This window comes from Ambystoma mexicanum, chromosome 14, assembly GCF_040938575.1.
Source record: "Ambystoma mexicanum isolate Mex_15411 chromosome 14, UKY_AmexF1_1, whole genome shotgun sequence".
Classification (NCBI taxonomy): domain Eukaryota; kingdom Metazoa; phylum Chordata; class Amphibia; order Caudata; family Ambystomatidae; genus Ambystoma; species Ambystoma mexicanum.
Window position 1 is genome coordinate 38,085,260 of NC_090940.1, and position 20,793 is coordinate 38,106,052.

The 20,793-nt window shown below is 45.2% G+C and overlaps 1 protein-coding gene and 1 long non-coding RNA gene across 3 annotated transcripts in view; both read right to left on the reverse strand.

The window, feature by feature from the left end:
* Window positions 1-20,793, reverse strand: part of NUBPL (NUBP iron-sulfur cluster assembly factor, mitochondrial) — a 228,557-nt gene that overhangs the window by 98,305 nt on the left and 109,459 nt on the right. The window lies entirely within an intron of this gene.
* On the reverse strand, window positions 13,316-14,488 carry LOC138527393 (uncharacterized). The gene is made up of 3 exons (XR_011283917.1): window positions 14,381-14,488; window positions 14,188-14,293; window positions 13,316-14,061 (listed from the first exon to the last, which is right to left on the reverse strand). It is a non-coding gene; the product is annotated as an uncharacterized lncRNA (long non-coding RNA).

Genomic DNA, 20,793 nt, shown 5'->3' on the forward strand with positions numbered 1-20,793 from the left:
AAGGACCTGCATCTTTTGCAGGTCCCATCAGCAAGGACAGCTAGCTGTAGCGATAGGTTGTTCTCTTCCAGGGACGTCATTAAGGGGTCGCCAGAGGTCGTAACTGCGACCTCTGTGGTTTCCCTTGCGACCTCTTAAAAAAAAAATAATAATAATAATGTTTTTGTAATGCCAGCTCCTGAGCTGTGGCCAGCACCATGTGGCTCTTTACTTCTGGAGTAGCTGGCTTTTTTGTTCAGGCCCCTTAAAGAAAGAAGAAAAATAATAACAATAAGAACATAAGTGCCACCAGTCTAACACTTTCAGCACTGACCCTAAATAAGAAAGAATAGGAATACCAAATAATGTGTCTTTCTGGAATTCTATACAATAATTGCTAGACTCATTAAAGGTTTATTTCAGGCACACTTCAGGGGGTGAGTCACTGCCTCAACTCAGCCTTTCATCCTTCTGAGGTCGATAAATGAGTACCAACACAGTTTGGGTGATATAGGGTGTATGTATTTTCTATATAAAGCGCTGAAGCGTAAGTGCTATATAATAACACATCATCATTTGGTCATGGACGTCTGTTTGCATTCACAGTAATTTGGTAAATGGCCCTAAACACACTGATCTTAACGATACATATGGCGATCCATTCTTGCATGAAATGTACATCACATTATAGTGATATTGTAACCATAATTTTCGTAGCGTACAATGCTATGTGATGCCACTTCCTGTTTTGTCAACGGGTGAAAGGTTGTGTTCCATCGCTTCCCGCGATATCACTTCAGGGTGGGGTCAGATGACATCACTTCCTGTGATGTCATCAGGGGGTCAAGGGTCCTGTGATGTCACTTCCGCTACCCCTGGCATTTTGGTGAAATGACCTCCCTGTTCTCTTCCTCTGGCCCTGAAGCCTGGAACTCTCCCCCATTGGATCTTCGAATGATTGAATCTTTGACTGTGTTCAGGAAACAGTTAAAAACCTATCTTTTCACGAAAATGCCTGCCCACTACGACAGACTTTGAGCTAGTCTGATGCAGTATTGACTGAATCAGTTTTATATCTGCGCCTTGATGCAGTTTTTGCGTGGTTCCCTTGGGGAACGCGCTTTATAAATAATAAAAATCAATCAATAAAGAGGAAGGAAGAAAGAGAACGGAAAAGGAAGGAAAGAAGGAAGGGATTCGGTGAGAAGATCAGGGAAAAAGGCAAAAGGGGGAGAAAGAGAACTAAGAGCTCCATCACATCACAATAGGTGGGGGAAGTCATGTGTTGGACAATAGCTATGTCTTCAGGCACAGTAGAGTTAACCACTTCTTCGCATACTGAACAGCAAATGTGCTGTTCAATGTGTGAAGTGGTTAACTCTACTGCGCCTGAAGACATTGACATTGTCCGACACAGGACCTACAATTAAAAACAATATTCCATGAATATCACAGTAACTAGGAAGAAGCTAAAACAATCACACACTGCCCCCTTTCAAAGTCTCCACCCAGACTAATAAGCTCTCCCCCAACCCCTGTAAGTGATTCCCAATTCCTTAATGTGACAAATTTCCTCTGTCTGTAGGTGAATCCTGTCTTGTGTCCGACTCAACTGGAAGCTTGAGGACTACAATTGCCAAATCAAGCTCCCTGCGCTTCTGTGAAATAACGTGTACAGCTTCAGCCTTCGTCCTTCTCTTTGGCCCTCCTACTGCTCCAAATTTTCATCCCTGCCCGACTCCCCTCCCGTCCCACGCGCTTACCTCTACCTTCCCCATCGCTTTCCTGTCCTTGCTAGGGTCCTTGTTGGGTCACTGCCTTCTTGATGTTCTGCTTGTTCCCATATATATGTTCCCTTCTCTGGAATCTGTAAAGGTTGCAAGTACACGGCATACGACTACAATGGGGTCAGCGTGAATATTGTTGAATGTAAATTGTATTAGTTGTCAAACTCAATATTCTTTTTTTTTTATCAACAATAAAATGTTTAAGCACATGCTTGTCTAAGACTGTGCGGGGGGGAGGGGAATATCAAGACCATCCCAACATGCCATGTTCCTAGTGCAGTGGTGTTCAGACTGTGGGGCTAGCCCCCATAGGGGGACCCAAAGGAAGTCCAAGAGCATGTGGGGTGAGGCTCTTGAAAAAGGAAGTATGGTAAGGGCTTTCAATAGAAAATATAAGTAGATATGGCATCTGGGGAGCCTCCACCAGCAATGATTTTACTCAAGGGCGGGAAAGCGACAATATGTTTGCTTAAGGGTAGATCAGCATAAAAAGGTTTGAATACCCATGTCCTAGAGGCTTATTTATTTAAAGAGCATGCACAGGCTTGCCACCTGCAACACAGGCCTACAGGTCCCGGGGTAAAATTAACTTGTTTAAAAGCGGCATAAAGGTCAGAATCATTGTTTTCTCTACTTGCCTGCACTTTGAGTCTAACATTTTCTTCAGGCTTGAAAAGACAGCACAAAAGACATACAGGGTGTTACAGTGCAATGATAGTGAGTCTCTATCAATTAGGATTCAAATAGGATTTTTATAACTCAAGGTGGCCATGAGGACAGTGATCACATATCGAAAGGTTTATGAAAATCTATGTGAAAAGGACAGGTTTAGAATTCAACGAGGTTGAATTGGATTCTAAAACATACTCTTAGAAGGATCAGGAAAGTCTGCCCTTACATCTGGTTGTTCATTGAGTGGAGCTGTACTCGAGGGACACCCACACTGCCTTTTAATAAGTGCAGTCTGAGAATCTTATCACCAGAAAATGTTACTGCTAGGGGAATTAGGATTGGCCTTTAAAAGTTACTGCAGGTGCTGAAGGAATCATTTGTACACTGCAAGGCAGTCGTTAGCCACCATCATCTCTCCAGATGTTTTGGAGGTCAACTACCTTCAGTTTTAACCAGCGGTTAATGGCGAGGGATCATTGGAGTTGTAATTGAAAACATCTGGATAGCAAAAAGGCGCAAGTCCCCCCACACCCTGGCTGTAAGGTGATGTCAGGCTCAAGGGCACCCGGGCCAGCAGGGATCACCTCAGAGCGTGCAAAGATGCCAGTTGGCAACTCTCTGAAGTTAAGGGGATGGGAAGGAATACAAAGAGAAAAATCTGAGTGTGGCGGAGTGGGGGTCGTGCCAGGCGTCCCCACTTGTGGGCAAAGACAAGCAACATTAATTGGACTGCAATGAACAGTACAGACAAGAGAAGGTTGGGGAGCAATTCAGCCTATTGGCTTAGACTAAGCACTAGGGAGGGGAGCCCCTAATTTCTTTTTTTTTTGATGATTTAGTTTGTTTGTAAACTTTTTCATCATTTGCATCTATTCTATAAGTGATCAGAGTTCATAGTTTAAAATGGGTTTCTTGGTGTTTTTTTGTTAAGTTCCAGTATAGAGATTAGGAAGAGAGCAATTGTATATGTATATTTATTACTGTGACCACTGAGCAGAGCTGCCCATCATTTGTTGGGCTGAGAGTTGGAAAAACGTTCCGAATTGTTTGCGCTGAGAGGAAAGTGATTGGCATTCCATGATCAGATGGAAGATGGTTTCCGGAATTGCTTGGTCCTTACAAAAGCGGCAGTAGTTGTTTGTAGCATCAATCTGCTTTGTAATAGCTAGATGTGATTTTGTAGGAAGGATGTTCAAGCGTATTCTTGTGAACGTTGTTCTGATGTTCTGATCTGGGAAAATTTGAAGGTATGCTGGTAGTTCATGAATTTTTCTGTTGTCTTTGATACAGTGAAGATTGTGTTTGTAAATGTTCTTTTTTTGGATGGTCTTTATCCAGTCGTTATGAAGAAGCTTTATTTTTGCATGCTGTGGGCGAAGCGTTAGAAGTTCTTCTGAGATGTCTTCGTTTTCCATTTCTTTCCTCATTGACGGTTTCCATTTTTGTAATATTGTGATGTTAAAGGTGTTTGCCTGAGCTCGTAGAATTTGAATAGCTGGGGTGTTTTGATCAGTCAGTATTTTCCGGAAGATGTCTAATCTTTTCCATTGTACAAATGATTCAATTGACTGGGTTGCCATTTCAAAGCGAATTCTTGGCATTGGGTATGTCTGTGGTAGGTGAAGAATTTTGCGCCAAAAAATTGATTCAAATTTCATCCAGTTGATTGTCCGGGCATTTAGCATTGCTTCTGTTGCATAGGTTAGTATCGGGATGTACTTTTGTCTGTAATATGGCAAGAGAACTTGCCATATTTTCTGTGAAATAGACATCCTTGCCTTGATAGTGATTGTGCTGTTTGTTCAATTTTGTCGATCCATTGCTCTTCTGATTTTGATTGATTTATTTGGATGCTGAAGTATTTGAAAGTTGTCACATTTTCCATTTTGCTCCCGTTGATGTAGAAGCTCGGTTGTTGTGGTTTTTTTGTGGGTGGTTTGGTTAGAATCATTGTCTTGGTTTTTCCAGTGTTAATCGTTAGTTCGTTTTTTTTTCCATATAGCTGCTCAAGGCTGTCAGGGAGGCTTGTAGTCCAGTTGGTGTTTTGTCTAGCAAGACGATGTCGTCTGCATATGCCATGGCAGGCACTGATGTCGCATTTATTTTCGGAGGATTAGTTTTGTTAGATCTTAGGTGTTCTTCGATGTCGGCCGTGAAAAGGTTGTATAATGTTGCTGCTAAAGGGCAACCTTGTTTTAGACCGTTTGTTGTCGGTATAGCATTGGTTGTGACTCCTTGTTTCAATAATCTCAATTTTATGGTGGTTTCTGAGTAGAGGAGGATGATCGGTTCAAGGATGTTCGATGGGCAGTTCCAAGCTCTGAGTTTTCACCAAAGTTTTTGTCGTGAGATTGCATCGAAGGACATCTTTAAATCAATAAATGCTGCATATATTGTGGTGTGGGAATTGATAGCTTCATGCTTTATTAATTGAAGTAATATCAAGTTGAGATTTGTTCCGACATTGGCTGTGAAGCCCATTTGCCTGGTCGAGAATTTGTCGTTTTCTATGGCCCAAGTGGTTAGTTGTTTCAAGAGTACTGCAGCAAATAGCTTCCCCAGCAGGTCTAGTAAGCCAATTGGGCGGAAGTTTTGAGGTTCTTCTCTTGGTCCTTGCTTGTGGATTGGGACAATTATCGCCAACCTCCAGGAGTTTGGTATTCGGTGGAGTGTGTTTACCAAGGTTGTGATGTGGCACATAAAGTTCTCCCAAGCAGCTGGGTCTTGTTTAATGACAGCGTTCGAGAGTCCGTCAGGACCCGGGGCTCTGGAAGTATTCAGTTTTTTGATCAGCTGCATGAAGTCTTCAAATTCTGCCTTTACTTGCCAGGTTGGTTCGGATGAGGGCAGTGGGGTTTGTGGGTCCATTCTTCTCGGTCCGTTTATGGTCGAGAAGTGCATTATCCAGGTTTCTTGGGCGACATTGGCTGTTAGTTTATGTTGCTTTTGTCGGTTATCATTGAGCAGGTTCCAGAGCTCTCTGGTATTGTGGGTCTTATGCAATTTCATTATGTTGTCTGCGTCTGCTGGTTGGAGGACTTTTTGTTGAGATTTTGTCCAATTTGCGTGTTTTTGTTTCAGGTTTTTGATCTCATTCTTGTTCTCTGCTGATGTTATTTTCTTTAGCTGTCGTATTGTTCGGTTTAGGCACTTTTTCCTTTCGGCTATTTCTTGGTTGTATGTGTGGTGATGATCCATATGGAGGAGGTTTTTGGTGGTTTGTCGAAAAGGAAGAAGAATCCATTCGTAGTTAGGTTTCTCAGAGTCTGTCAAAGTGGCATCATGAAGTTTCTTCGGTAGTTTTGCCATAGCTGTTTGTGGAATTCTTAGCCTTGATGCTGTGCCGTCAAGTTCCATGGGGGTCGGTGGTCTTGGTTCACTTCGTTGGCTTAATGACTCGGATTGGACGATGAATTGGTTATGATCACTTTTGTCGGTTGATACCGTTTGTGCTTTTGTGACTGATTCATGTAGGTTGTAAAATAGAAATATATAGTTAATGATTGCATGTGATGATCCTCTGGTCCAGGTTGGCGTGTAAGTTGCGGAGTTGTTCTTTGCGTAGTTCAGGAGGATAAGATTGTGCATCATAGTTTCCTTTATCCATCTCTTTGCTTTTGGGGACAGATCTGAGAGTGTTTGAAGGGAGCCGTTTTAGTTATATAGTTTGACGTTTAGGTCTCCGCAGATTATAATTTCTGGTAGTTGGTGTCATGGCCATGTCTATTGCTAGAAATACACCGTTGATGAAGGCCTCCATTGATATTGCTGCAGGGTTCCAGTATAGATTTAGGATTAGAAATATTAGATTGTTTTTGCTTTCGTCGTTTCGATGTGTCTTGGTACAGGTTAGTTTTGTAAATTGGGTCCAAGGATTGATATTCTCAGAGCTCAGTACTGTACAGTGGGGGTTTATCTTAATTAAGGTGAGGAGGCCAGACGCAGGCCTTCCTTGTTTTTGAACAATAGCAGGATTGAGAAATGTGAGAAAGCCATCGCAGGCTGGGGGTTCGCTGAGCCAGGTTTCCTGCAGGCATATGATTTGGTATTGTTCTAGTTCAGGGGAGGGGTTTGTGAAAAGATGCATGTTTCCTCTGGTGTTCCACGAACAGGAGTGACCACGTGTAACCCAGGATCGTTGATTGTTATGAATTGGAGATCGTTGAGTTTTCTATGGATGCAGTTTCCGTGAAAGAAGATTCTGAATCGTAGGTTCTTCTAATCGGTCGTTCGTCTCGGTCTGGTTGGTATGGTTGTGGCGATTGGCTTCGGCTTCTGTCAACCCTCGTGTGGTCAGGAGGTATAATTGCTCATGTATGGTCTTGTTTGATGTTGGCTGTTTTCCTCTTTGTCTGTGGTTACTCTGTATTTCGGTTTGTTGGGTAATCTTGTGAATGTTGTGGCCCAGCAGGTGAAGCCAAGTTTTTGAAGTTGAGCGCGTCTTCATAGAATGAGTTCTTGGTTTTTAGGATCAGATAATTCTATGGCAATCTTGTCTAGATTTAAATCATCTTTGAATGTTATGAGGTTGATGTCTTTTGTTGTCATCTTACTCAGCTGCGGTATTGCTCCAAAGAGGCGTAGTAGATTGGTTCTGTTTAGGATTATGGGTTCAGATCTGTTGATTTCATTTTCAATATGAATTTCGCAGATTTCATTCTGTTGTAATGGGTTGACAAATGTTGGGATGGTGTGCCTATGTTCGGTTGATTCTTGTAATTTTCTTGTTAGCGAGTCCGTTGAGATTTGATCGTAGGTTTCATCTTTTGTTTTTCTATTGTATCATTTTCTAGCGATGCATCTGAGATTTCTTCTAAAGAGAGATCTGATGTTTCGTCTTGGTTGTCATTTATACATTGTTCCTGGTCTATGGAGTATTTGTCGATTATTATGAAACTTGTATGAGGTCTTGGTTCAGCAGATTGTGGTCTAATTGCTGAGATTTGGTCTTCGTGGGTAGATAAGTTGAGTAATTCTTCGTCAATGAATAATTCAGGTGACGTCCTTTGTGGCGCTTGAGGATGTATCTGATTTGTGGGTTTATGGTCTCTCTGGATGTTGGTAATTGATGATGTTGCTGGGGTTTGGGTTTTGCTTGTTGTGGTTGCAGTGGATCGATCAGTTAGTTTTACAGTTCTTAGGAATGCTCTCGAGCCCGTTTGTCATTTTTTGGATGTACTGGTTTTGCCTCCTTTGTGGTTTTTTCTTTTGTAAAGATGTGATATTCTTTGGTAGCATTCTTAGTTAACTTTTTCGGTTCGGTAGACTCCGGTTGTGGAATGGTGGTAATTTCAGCTGTGTGTTTCAGTGTTTGTTGTCCGTGAGTCGGGATTGCAGCAGTTGGTTGTTTTTCTTGATCGTTTGGTAAGTTCGCTTGTTGTTGGTGGTTTGCTTTAAGCATCTGTAGTAGTTCTGCTGTGAGTATAGTTTTTTCTTGTCGGTCGCCTCTCGCTATTTCGGCCAATCTTTGTTGCCAGCGATGTGATTCTTCAGCTTCAATGGTCAGGCTGGGATTCGATTGTCGAGACAAAGTGTTCCATGTGAATCTGTTTCGAGTGAATTAGAGCGAGGAGGGTGGCTTGGTCCTTCATGTTATCTTTCATGTCTTCATGTCGTTTCAAGAAAGGAATCATCGCTTGTGAAGGTATGGCAATGAGCATATTTTGTAGATCTATCATCGTGGTCGGAATTCTCGGGTTATTGTTTTCCTCCGAGTGATCATCTTTTTGTATGGTGTGGTGTTGACGTGCTTGAGTTCTTAGTTATCGGGTCTGGAGTATAATAGGATTCATCTGAATCGAAGTTAAATCGTGTTGGAACAGTTTTTTTCTCTGCGTAATCGGGTTGTGGTTCTCTTTTTACAGGTGAATTCAGACTGCAATGCGGAATACACGGCGTTGATGTTAGTTGAAGTTGATGTATCTCTGTTGTGTTCCCAAATATTTCTTTTCTTTTTTCAATGTTTGTCATAATTGATTCAATTTCAGTAATGTCCATTGACAGTCTTGCTGGTTTAGTTTTTGATTTAGGGGCTGTGGTATCCAAAGGCTGTGCGAATTTTATGGAGTTATGGGTGTGTAGCCACGCAAGTTTCGCTAGTCTTGCTTTCTCTTTCTTCGTTTGTATGGATGTTGTCCTTGCTGATTTTTGAGGGTTTGTGGCCTCTCTAGGCTCAGTTGGTTGGTGTAATGATGTGGCTTTTCCAATGGAGTAGTTAGTGGAGTCTTTTTCTGCCATTTTGGTGTTGTTTTTTGGTGTTATGGTGGTTGGTTCAGTGGGTAGCGTATTTCGTTGGTCGTTTGTTATTTGCACTTCTGGTTTTATAGTTTTGGGGTTACTATTTGAGTGGTTCAAGTTGTTTTTTGAGGCTTCGATATGTTCAAATTTAGTTGATGTGGATTCTTGTTTGCTGGTTGTGGGTGTTAGTATTGCTTCTTTTGTCGCATTATGAGGCAGATTTTGGCTTGAAGTTCGCTCGTTTTCGGTGGACTGAGCGAAGATGTCCCGGTTTTCAGAAGGTAGCCGGGGGGGGTGCATGTGATTAAAGACAAAGGGTCTTCTTGTTGGTTTCTAATATGGGGATTATGAACCTGTGCTTTAGTTTGAGAGGGTATCAGTTCTTCCGGATTAGGTTGATTAGTGTCCTCAATAGTTTGTTTCTCAGCCGCAGGTTGGGGGGATTCATGAAGGGTTTTGCCTGTGTTTGAAGTATCTTCTATGATGAGGTGGTCTTCTTGTTTGAGTTCAATATTTGTTGGACAGTCTTTTGGATTTTGTTGCTCTTTGGAAGGATTGTTCCATGGTTAGCTGTGATGAGTCTTGCTCAGAAATGCTAGTCGTCACAAGTTTGGGTCTTTGTCTTGTTTTGGGGCGTTGGATGATTTGTTGTTTCGTGGTTCGATTTGTTGACATCCTTCGTAGGTTGATATGTGTTCTGTTGGGCTCCAAGGGACTAGCCCTTTCGGTCTCCCCAGCAGCAGTAGGTGAAACTTGGTATGATATACAGGCTCCAAGGGACAAGCCCTTTCGGTCGCCCGGGCGATGATAGTCACAAGAGTTTGTTTATGACTTTGGTGTACAGTTGTGGGTTTTCCTTTTTTTGGATCCAAAGGACAAGCCTTTTCGGTCTTCTAGTAGTGTTGGGTTTTGTGCTAAGGATAGTGCGTCATGCAGGATCCAAGGGACGTGCCCTTTCGGTCTCCTGTTAGTGATTGACACAGATCTTCTGTCTTATTATTAGTACGAATTTCAATCGATAGTGTCTGGTATGTTTTGAGATCCAGGTGTGAGTCTCTTTTCGGTCTCCTGACAGGTTAGGGGATACAGAGGTTACGGGTAGAGTCTACTGAGTCCAATGCGACGCCCTTTTGGTCTCTTCAGTTGGGGGCGTTAGCAAGGGGTTATTTCGATGGTCAGTAGGTAGGGGCTTCAGAGTTTGCTATTGTAATGGTGGACTGCAAGATCCAAGGGGCGGCCCTTTTGATCTCCTGTATGTTGTTTTCAGGGTGCAATTTCTATTTGATTGCTGGGGGTATGATGTCTTGGCTCTGTGTGAGTCCAAGTGGCAGAGTGTTGGAGCCTCTTGGGTGAGGTACTCCGCGTGCTTCTGGAGGGAGGGTCTGAGTTGTGGACCGAGGTTTATCTTCCTCTGGATGGGTTGTGCTCTTGGTGGGGGGCTGCTGAGATGGCGCTTGCAGGCTTCGTCGGATGATTCAGTAGTATTCAGCAAGAGATAGGATGGTAGCTGCGCTTTTAGCTGTTTTCCTAAAAGACGCAGGATTTCATTAGAAGCTGATTATTTTCCTTAGGGTTAGGGTTAGTTAGCAGGTAATATAGGTGATCGGGTATTTTTTACGATCTGTGTCCCGAACAAGGAGAATGGGAGGTAGGCGCTTCAGGGATGCAGGTGTGTAGCTCGAGTACACTTGCAGGTTGAAGGAGTTGTCCGCTAAAGCGGGAGCTAGGAGATTCAGGGAGGGGAAGTGGTCTCGGGGGCCAGAGAGAGGAGCACTGAGTGGCGCTTTTTCGAGTGTAGTTTTATGAATCGGGCACAGTGGCAGGAGTCAGGCCGGGCAGGGAGAGGGGGCGTTCGCCTATATGTGGAGGAGAGACGTTTAGAGCGCGATCAAAGAGTGATATGGTGGTGAGAGGTAGTTTGAAAACTTAGAGGTCAGGGGGCGGAGAAGCAGGAAATGAAGGGGGGGTCGGGGTAAAAGTCGTGTGCTTAGCGGAAGAACGGGCGGGTGTGGGCAGGGGTTTCCTTGTGAAGTTTACAGGGGAACGGGAGTCTTGTCGATCCGCCGGGTGTGGTGGAATAGATGACGGTGGGTTTCGGTGACAGCCGGACGGGTGCCGAAATTTGCCGTCGGGGAGTTGCTGTTGGGTAAGGCAGCAGCTGGGAGAAGTAGTCGCGTGCGGCTGGAGCGAACCGCAGTCAGGGGGGGGGTGAGGGTCAGGAATGTCGATCAGAGCAGGGGGATAGGCGGAGGGCGGGGTGTCACTCACCGCGAGGGGAGGGGGTTGGTGGTGTGTTCAGTGCGGGAAACAGCCAGCAAGGGTTTTCTTTCACGGAGACTTATGTAGACTTGGACAGGCGGAATGTAGGAGCCCTGCGGAGCCTGCAGAGCCTAAAGACCAAAAGACTCTGCAGCAGACTCCGCGGCCGCGCCGCGCCAGCTGGGTGTTTTAAAGCAGAAGTAGAAAGAGGACAAAAGCGGTTAAATTCCTCTCAGGATTCAGGAGCCAAAATGCTGTAGAGTCTCGCACAACGGCAACCAAAAGACTCTGCAGCAGACTCCGCGCATTAGGAGCCCCAAATAAGGAAGACACACCAGGGTGGCCAACCACTGTTCATTTTGCCCTGGGCTAAGGCTTACCTCTGCTACCTTTGTTTGTTTCTTTTATAGTGGTCGAGACAGAGGCACAGGATTCTGGACATAGAGATTTCCTGTTTTGTAAAGGACATCCTGGTGAGCACCCTTTGATATCTTTTCTTTATAAAATAGGGTCAAGAATCCTAGACTTGGGGACAGCATAGGTTTCTTTTGTGCTCTAAAATAAAGAAATGCTAAAAGACAATGCCACCTTGTCCGTCTCCTGCTTCTGATCTACCACATGTGAGGGGTCAGAACGGACAACTTTGTGAAGGTTTTTCAAAAGATGCCATTTTATTAATTCAAAAGGTTAGATAAACTCCTCACTATCCCTACCATGATGTGTATTTCTCTGCCTAAAATAAACTAAAGGAAAAACTCAGTCCCTCACACTTATACATACAATAACTTATTAATACAAAAACTCAACAAGGTCATGTATGGCAGTTTTAAAAGCAACACATAGAACAATGAAATTCACAGTATGATGAATGTCTCTCCTAATAATCTGGGTGAATTCCCCTTCCCCAGATTCAAGCAGGATTTTGGTCAACAGTTACAAAAAGAGAACAAGGAATCCCTGGCCTGTCACACAGTTCCAATACAGTTCTTGTCGATTCCAACTTGGCAACAAAAGTTCCAATACTTCAGAATTGTTCAACAAAGTTTCTTTCTCTTCCATTTGTGCTATTATGCACTCAACAACCTTCCTCGTATAAACCAAGAACAATTCCTTAATTCTTCAGGAGTAACTAAGTTTATCTTTGTCAGGATTATTCTGCAACAACATATTTTGCTTGAAAGAAAAGGTTAAATACTTCTGCAGCAGTTTATACCACATTCATTTCAGCAATGAAAGATTATTCTGCACTACTTCACCAACACATACCAGTGGTGTAATGCCACTTCACAATGCTTCATCAACTTTCACCTGGTTTACTCCCATACCAGGCCTACTACTTCAATGGTTTCTGTTCCAGTATACTCTTCTGCCAGAACAGAATAAAGTGTAACAGAATAAAGTGCTAACACAATCTCATGTGGTAAGGATCAGCTAAAAAAAACTTAGCAATGTCTCTTATTTCACAACACCACGTTTAAGACTGTCTTTAGGGAAAACAAGATTCACATTGGGGCTATTGATTATACACCTTTGAGTTCCACACAAATCTGCAAGTTATGCTCCACTCCTTCTGAACCTTCTTCACAAGAAGGGCAGCCTTCTTGCCACTCATATGTCCCCACTCCATCATAAACCAAATACTGACAATAATTCTATTTCACTCTGGTTCTTCCTTGCCTTTGGCAATGTGGGTTTCAACCAGTTCCTTTTATAGACTTCTTAAACCATGGGCAATACGTTTTACAAACACTTAGACTCTCCTTTGCCCCTCTTGACTTGGGTAATGGTTGTTATTTTTAATGTGCCTTATTAAATCTCTCTTTGGGCTTTGGCAATGGTAGTTTGTATTGGGTTCTTGAATTATTGCCCCTTCTTGTGAATGGCTCTCAAAGTTACCCACATGCATGTAATCAAACCTCTTGGGTTGGATAATCAAGGTCGTATTATTCAATTTGAGCCTTTCAAAGTCAGTTTGGCTTACACAATATTGTTTGGTCTGCTTTCTGTCGGTTTAGTATTTAAAATGACTTCTTTTCAGGTATTTCCAGCTATGTGTGCTGTTCCCTGATTTAAAGCACCTGGCCTGAGCAAGCAGGCAGTTACAAAGCGCTCCGGTGTCACAACTGCCTAGTGAACTCACTGTGTCTGGCGTGCACGTCCATTCCCCTCGCTGCTTCCAGGTCTTCTCTCAGCTGCTTCCCGTAGTCCGCCAACCTGCTGCTTTCACCCTGCAGCGGTCCGTGCCACTCGCACACTGAACTCCCTCATCTCCAGTGGCTCTCTGGTACTCGCCTGCCACCAGAGTCCACCTTGCTTTAGGGAAAGAGGTCCAAACCTTTGCATCGTGCTGCACAGTCTCTGCAATTTAGTACAGGGGGGTCCTGTCCTCAAACATTTCTACTACAGTGGTTTATCGTAGTAACAATTCTAACACATCTCCATATTACGGTTAATACATCTATATAAAGTATGCATCATTGGAGGAAAGTACAAATCCAAATTCTGGAAAAGAAATTGCAGTGTCCTTTATTAGTTAGGCCGCATGTTTAAGCATTGATAGTTCAAATGTAGATAATGGAAAATTTAAACATAGAAAAATAAAGACTAAACCTTGTCACCAGCTAGGTGAATTTTGTAAAAAGAGGACATATGTGTTACAAATATTTAGTGCATATTTAAGTAGCATTACATGTCCATTGGTGACAGGAGGTCACTGAATTTAGCATGTTATGATCCATACAGTGTAGATTTCTAAAGTGACTGTATAGCAATATACCAACATTTCAACAGAGAGGCACATTTGCAAGTTTAGTGTAGTGTCTTACCTACACATTCCTATATTGGTGCTGTGTTGTATTGCCTGCGTACAGTGTTGCAAAGTATTACATCATATTTGCCCACCTAGTGATGTGTTGTCACAGTCACAACCAACATTTGCACAGCACTATGTTTATAGCTTAAAGAAACTTAAAAATAGGGTCTGCTAAGAGGTGACGTCCACATAAAGGTGGTAATGAAGATTCAGGTCATTGGTCTGCAAGATGTAGGGGTAGGGCACGATGACGTAGGACGTTTAGGCTGTAAGAGGATGGCAGCCTTCTTCTGGGGCCAGGTTAAGAAGGTCCCCCTATGAATAAAAGCAATATAAAAGTATATTGTTGGATGTTCCAGGAAGTGGATCATTACTAAGAATGTTAAAAAAGCCCATGAGAGGCTACACTAGGGGGGCGTCACTCCGGTCCCAGACACTAACCTTGCATTTGGCGGAATTGGTTCATGAGCTGTTTGGTAGAACTCTCGTGGTTAAATGGTCGGTGTCCCGCTTTCTGAAGGTTGGGGGATCTTCACTGTGAGGTGATCTGAAATTGCACACACAGTGGATTTAGTCATATGTGGGAGAAGCGCCAGATTGTGGTTCTGTGGTGTTAGAGACTAGCTAAGGGTACCTTGTAGCTTGAGGAAAGCAGGGCGTAGTGCTTCAGAATTCCCTCGGTGAGCTTAGAGTCTCGGTGGCAGGAGTAGTTCCTGTCTGGAGGGATGGGAGCTCGGAGTTAGATACTGCGGAGCGGGAAAAGGAGACAAAAAGACAGGAATGACATTAAGTACTGGATGCTGGCTAGGGGAGGGAACAAGGGCTGGGTGCACCGATGCCCCTTGCCAGGATGGTGGGGACTCACCTCGAGTCTTCGAACGGGCCGCGCGTGCTGTGTCCGCACTGTAGTTGAGCTGGCGTTCGAATGGGAGAGAGCTGTATTAGATATATAAAGTGCACATGCGTTCGGAATTAGTATCTGTGCCTCACACATGCGCACGGGCGATGGTGCCGAGTCTCCGAGGAGAAGTGGACACGGATCGGAGCGCAATATTCGAAAGGCAGTTGGGGGTGACATAAAGTCGGTGCTTAGTGAGTGGCACAGCTAATTTCACACACATGAGGGCTGGATGCCTGGGTGGCAAGTGAGAAGATGCATAAACATGTAATGGATGAGCTCCAGGGACCGAGTGCAGCTGTTCAAGGAAAAGGAAACGCAGCTGGGGGTGTCCCCGGCTGTGATATATGCTGTGTGTTAAGAGGCGTGTGGGATGAAGACAGCAACCCTGATGCCTCTGTCACATCAAATAGGAAAAGGTGGTGGTGTGGATGGCCTACAGGAATGGGTGGTTCTCAATGCTTGGTGGGCAGGTGTGGGCTTGCAGGTTGGAAGCCCTGGGGGGCTGTGGGGCAATACCTGGGTTCCCACCTGGCAAACAGTGCCATAGCCTGCTGGAAATATTTGTGGTGGAAACCCTGGATTGGAGGGTAGACACCTGGATAGGTTGTTATTGTTCATTTACAGATATTCAAATGGTGTGAGCTCATTGAGGCCCTTTGAGGTGTTCTGTAACTTAAATATCCACCAAGCTTTAGGCTTGAGACCTTCCTGGACCATAGCAGCCACAAAAATATTGGACCAGATTTTTCTACAAGCACCACTACTACAGCCTACCCTGTAGCATCCAGTACTTACTGTCATTCCTGGCTTTTTGTCTCCTTTTCCCGCTCCGCAGTATCTAACTCCGAGCTCCCATACCTCCAGACAGGAACTTATCTCCTGCCACCGAGACTCTAAGCTCACCGAAGGAATTCTGAAGCACTATGCCCAGCTTTCCTCAAGCTACAAGGTACCCTTAGCTAGTCTCTGACACCACAGAACCACAATCTGGCGCTTCTGCCACATATGACTAAATCCACTGTGTGTGCAATTTCGGATCACCTCACAGTGACACCGACCATTTAACCACAAGAGTTCTACCAAACAGCTCATGAACCAATTCCGCCAAATGCAAGGTTAGTGTCTGGGACCGGAGAGACACCCCCTAGTTTAGCCTCTCACAGGCTTTTTTAACATTCTTAGTAATGATCCACTTCCTGGAACATCCAACAATATACTTTTATATTGCTTTTATTCATAGGGAGACCTGCTTAACCTGGCCCCAGAAGAAGGCTGCCATCCTCTTACAGCCTACACGTCCTACGTCATCATGCCCTACCCCTACATCTTTCAGACCGATGACCTGAATCTTCATTACCACCTTTATGTGGACGTCGCCTCTTAGCAGACCCTATTTTTAGGTTTCTTTAAGCCATAAACATAGTGCTGTGCAAATGTTGGTTGTGACTGTGACAACACATCACTAGGTGGGCAAATATGATGTAATACTTTGCAACACTGTACGCAGGCAATACAACACAGCACCAATATAGGAATGTGTAGCTAAGACACTACACTAAACTTTCAAATGTGCCTCTGTTGAAATGTTGGTATATTGCTATACAGTCACTTTAGAAATCTACACTGTATGGATCATAACATGCTAAATTCAGTGACCTCCTGTCACCAATGGACATGTAATGCTACTTAAATATGCACTAAATATTTGTAACACATATGTCCTCTTTTTACAAAATTCACCTAGCTGGTGGCAAGGTTTAGTCTTTATTTTTCTATGTTTAAATTTTCCATTATCTACATTTGAACTATCAATGCTTAAACATGCGGCCTAACTAATAAAGGACACTGCAATTTCTTTTCCAGAATTTGGATTTGTACTTTCCTCCAATGATGCATACTTATATAGATGTATTAACCATAATATGGAGATGTGTTCGAATTGTTAAACCACTGTAGTATAAATGTTTGAGGACAGGACCACCCCCCTGTACTAAACATCTACCCAGCCTTTACGTCCTGCCCGACCATAGGCTAGCCCTTATGTTGCAGTCTCTGCAAATCAGGTCTCCAGGGAGAAAGCGTACTTCTTCGATGCTTCCCTCTGCAATTAAGGGTTCATGAGGTGAAGACCCTCTCAAGAACGGTAGTTGCTCACCACTCAACTGAGATCCCAGCGTCTTGTTCCTCCTCCAGATTCAGCTCCTGCTGTAACCTGGAGAGTTCACAACTCCTTCACCTAGGACTACTGCTCTGTGCCTTCTTCTTACTAATGGCCTGCACCTGAGGGGTCCTTTTAAGCCTCCCAACCTCCCTCAGGTGTGGGTAATTTTCATTAACAAGCTGCACTTTGCAGTTTTGTTCCTTTTCAGCCCTCTTCTTCGTCACAGTAGCCTGGGGATTAGGAGACCTGGAGTTTATAATGCAAACATCAGATTTTACTACTGGGAATGTTACTTTCTTGCACATTTCTTTCCCTAATTATACTCCCCAAAGATATACCACAAGAATAAATTGAAAGATTTGGTTTGACAGAGAAATAAGGGTCTTCAGAGTCAAAATTGGTATTATTTAGAGACTTAGCATTATGATTCCTTTGGGAGGTAGAGGAACATCCAGATCTGAGTCTCCATGTTTTTAGAAGGGGTTTCACTTCTCTCAATGCCTAAGAGTTAATGAATGTTTTCACCCATATTAAGATGTTCAAATTGGGAGATTAAAAGTTCTCTCTGACAGCAAGCCATTACCGATTTTGGCATCACCAATATTTCTTCCGTAGAGGAAGATAAATATTGCGTCTCGCCCACCAGAGTCCTTCTGTTCCCCTCCGCCCCTTTCTCCTCCCAGGTGATAAACCCGCAGAACACCACCCCTAAGGTCAGGATCAGAAAGCGTCTGCCTTTCCCTGGCCACCTGGGAGGAGACTTTATAGGCAGGGTATCACTTTCTCCTATCCTCCCACCTCACCCTCCCTACCCCACAGGCCAAGCCACCCTGATCATTGCCACCCACCTTCTCGGTCATCCGACCCATGAAGCGCGTGTCAGTTGAGGCTTTCGCTGCCACCTTCTCCCCCTCCCTCCCCCTTCGGCTGACTCCCACCCTGACACAGCCCTCTCCTTGCTCCACTCTGCTATTTCTGATACTCTTGATATCCTTGCCCCTGTCATGAGAATCCGCCTGAAGCCCAAAGCCAAATGTAACTCCTGGTATGATTCGGATCTCGTCACCCTAAAACGCAAGTGCAGGGTGGCAGAGAGGAAATGGTGTGCTTCTTGTTCATCCTCTGACAAACTGGCCTGCCGCCTGCTCCAAAGGCAATACCGTCTCTCCGTTCTCACCAAGAAGAGAGCCCTTATCCAAGCCCGCATCTCTGCGGCATCTAACAATTCGGCCGAACTCTTTAAAATCTGCAAGGAGCTTGCCACCCCTGCTGCAGTCTCTACCTCTCCTGTCCCCTCCCAGGCCGTCTGTACTGCACTGGCCTCTCACTTCATCTCTAAAACTCAGGACATCCTGTCCTCACTCTCCTCCTATCACCTCCCTCCCTCGCTTCCCTGCTCTTCCTCCGGCCCTTCTGCAGCCACCCCTCCCTCCTTCTCTGCCTTTCCCCTTTTCTCTGCTGACGAAGTTTCCAGACAAGTCCGATCTATGAAAGTCTCGTCTAAACAGGTTCACCCCTGTTCCTCCAAAACTATCAAGGACCACATCGACTCCCTGGCTCCTGCCCTGGCTGACTTTTGCAACCTCTCCTTCGCCTCTGGAGTCTTCCCATCCCCCCCTCAAGCACTCCCTTGTGCACCCTCTTCTTAAGAAACCCTCTGCCGACCCCTCCTGCCCGGCTAACTATCGCCCAATCTCCATCACTCCCTTCCTGGGCAGGCTCCTGGAGAAACTGGCCATCTCCCAGCTTAACCTCCATGCTGAAGCTGTTGGTAGTCTTCATGACCACCAATCCGGCTTCAGAGCGGCCAGAAGCACGGAAACTGCTCTCCTGAACATCCGTGATGACCTGCTCTTGAACCTCGACTCCAACACTCCGTGTGTTCTCATTCTGCTCGATCTCTCTTCTGCCTTTGACACTGTCAACCATGCCATCTTGCTCAACCGTCTCCGCGATAACCTGGGTATCACTGGTCAGGCTCTGGCGTGGCTGACCTCTTTCCTTTCCAATCGACCCTCCCAGGTCCAACTTGGGTCCTTCCTCTCTGACATCTTTTTCTCCACCTGTGGTGTTCCCCAGGGATCTAATCTCTCTCCCTGGCTTTTCAACCACTATCTGGCACTTCTTGCCCACCGCATCACCGCCCTCTGCCCCAACTTTCAGTGCTATGCGGACGATACCCAGCTCATTTTCAGGCTACCCTCGGCCTCCTCTTCTCCTGCCCTCATCTCTGACTGTCTGTCTGTCTGCTATCCAGGAATGGTGTGCTGCCAACGACCTCCGCCTTAATGCTAGTAAGACTGAGATTCTACTCATCGGCACACCCACTCCCTCCTTCCCTGCAGCTCTCTGGCCAGCCTCTCTTGGGCCTCTTCCTGCTCCTACCTGCAAGGCAAAAAACCTCGGGGTCATCTTTGACTCCACACTCTCCTTCTCTCCTCATATATCTGACGTCTCTAAGAAGTCACACTACCAGCTGCACCTCCTTAGAGGTATTCTTCCCTTCCTCTCCTTCCCCCAGAAGCTCACTGTTTCCCGAGCCCTGGTTCTCTCGAAGCTGGACTACTGTAACAGTCTCTATCTTAATCTGCCTGCCTCCACTCTCCGCCCTCTGCAACTCATCCAGAACAGAACTGCAAGACTTGTCCTTGGCCTCAAGCCCAGGGACTGTATCTCTCTAGGACTGAAATCTCTACACTGGCTCCCAGTGGCTGCGAGGATTAAGTTCAAAACCCTCTGCATTGTCCACAAGGCCTTCTAGGGCCTGGGGCCTAAATACCTGCAACTCTCTCTTCCTAAATATCTTCCTTCCCGAGCCCTTCGCTCATCCGTCTCCAACTCCCTCAGGGTCAGCCGCTTCTCGAAGCAACGAGCTGGGGGTAGATCTCTCTCCGCGGCAGGAGCCTCCCTCTGGAACAGCCTTCCTGCCTCTCTGAAACTTGAGGAGAACTATCTCCAGTTCCGGAAGCACCTCAAAACCTTCCTCTTTGCTTCTGCTTTCTCTCTCCCTCTCCCCTGCTAAATTCTTCACTAAATTCTGCACTGAATCTGAAACTTGGCCACTCTCACCGACCTCGGTCCTGGGCCCAGCCACTCTCCACTTGCACTGCCTCCCTGGCAACCCCTGCACTGCGGGACTGTCTCTGTATCCCTACAGCCCCCCCTTCCCAGCACTTGTCTGCACTTACCTTGCACTTGCCACCAGCTGGCCCTATTTATTTATCTATTTATTTCTATTCTACTTACCTTGTACTGCACTTTTCCCTTCCCCCTACCCCTGCACTTGCGCGGTCTGAATGACACCTGGCCTAGTAGGATCGTTGTCTGTCCTCCCCCTGTTCCCCCCTCCCTGCCTCGTCTCCCCCCTCCCTGCCTCGTCGCGCCTTGAAACTCTTGTGTATAGGCGCATTACAAATGCCATATCATATCAGGGTCTTCGTCAGGACTCTGCAGGATTCAACAAACACACCGCTTAATCCTTGGTGCTAATTCTAACCATTTTTAACCTATTAATTTATTTATTTTTACATTTATAGTAGTGCACAAAGCCCTGCAGCATCTAGGACCAGTTACAGTAAATTGCATTAGTAAGTCTTGAGCTTGGCCCACACTTCCACAAGAGAAAGCCAAAGGACATAAATAAGTGGGTTGGCTTACCTCTCAGGATCTACCCTCATAGTGGGTCGTGAAATCTTGCCTAATCTAAGTCTCTAGTCACTCTTTCTCTGGGGAACATCGCTCTCAGCTCCTTCCCATACAGGATTGCCACCGTACAAAGGAAGAGCTTTCCCTGTAAAGCCTTTCTCCTCCTCTTTAGTCTGTATATGCCATGCTGGCCTGCAATACTTCTCCCCTAAAGTGTAAGGCTTGTGTTGTGTCTGGTAAGGTCACTTTCCTCTTTGCTTCTGTGGATAATCGTCTCCATAATGAAAGGCCTATACCCAGTCCTGCTTTGGGGAAGGACTGCATCAGCTTTTGCAAGTGG